Source organism: Sinocyclocheilus rhinocerous, unplaced genomic scaffold (assembly GCF_001515625.1).
Source record: "Sinocyclocheilus rhinocerous isolate Xijiao unplaced genomic scaffold, SAMN03320098_v1.1 scaffold2911, whole genome shotgun sequence".
Classification (NCBI taxonomy): domain Eukaryota; kingdom Metazoa; phylum Chordata; class Actinopteri; order Cypriniformes; family Cyprinidae; genus Sinocyclocheilus; species Sinocyclocheilus rhinocerous.
Window position 1 is genome coordinate 17245 of NW_015644341.1, and position 1044 is coordinate 18288.

The window sequence follows — 1044 nt, forward strand, 5'->3', positions numbered from 1 at the left end:
ACAAACAAGCAAGCCCTGTCCAGATTTAAAAAGTAACGCTAAAGTAACGTAACGCATTACTTTCCATAAAAGGTAACTAAGTAACGTAATTAGTTACTTTTTTATGGAGTAACGCAATATTGTAATGCATTACTTTTAAAAGTAACTTTCCCCAACACTGTTTAGAACTAATATCAAGTAAAACTATCACAAGAATGTTCACATTAGTGACCCTGGAGCACAAAAAGCAGTCATAAGCAGCACAGGTATATTTGTAGCAACAGCCAACAATACATTGTATGGGTCAAAATTATCTATTTTTCTGAGTCACATGACTTGTTAGTGGCAGGAAACAATGCACATTTACCTGAACAGGTGCGATCGTTAGTTCTAACAGACTGAAAGCAATTGCATGCAACTTTTTTTGGGGGGGGATGGGTTAAGCGTGCACACTTTTCTACTGATGAGCTGTCATTTAACTGATGGACATCATGATTGGCTGAAGAGAATGCGTTAGTGCCCGCCCACTTTTTGGTTGCAGAAGTATTTTTGTTGTTGATTTTATCTCTAGAAACTATGTATTTCAAGTTTATTGAAAAATTTGCACATATATATAGAAATATTTAACTATTTTGACAGTAAAGTGAGTGCTTCATTAAAGTGGGCGGAGTTAAACAGCTCTTCTAACATTTTGCTCACAGCTACTCTCTCATTGGTGGAGTTTTCTGAACAGCATCATGGGTAATGTAGTTTTTTATATCATGATATCATTAGGATATTAAGTAAAGATCATGTTCCATGAAGATATTAAGAACGCAGCTGCAGTTTTGGCGTAGAAATGTCCTGAAGGTCGTCAGTGTTTAATGCTTCACATTTCATGATGCTCAAACTGACATTTAACGCAGCAAAACTACAGCGTCTCCCAAAATAATGAGACTCACAGAGCCGAGGCGCCCACACATGTGCCTGAACAAATCCAGACCTGCCTTCATGCATGCGTCTCTCTCACACACACACACACACACACACACACACACTCACTCACGCACACACACACACACACAC

The 1044-nt window shown here is 38.4% G+C and overlaps 1 protein-coding gene across 1 annotated transcript in view; it reads right to left on the minus strand.

Moving 5' to 3' along the window:
- LOC107758135 (mucin-17-like) overlaps nucleotides 1–1044 on the minus strand; it is a 35614-nt gene that overhangs the window by 8682 nt on the left and 25888 nt on the right. The gene's annotated exons all lie outside the window — the stretch shown is intronic.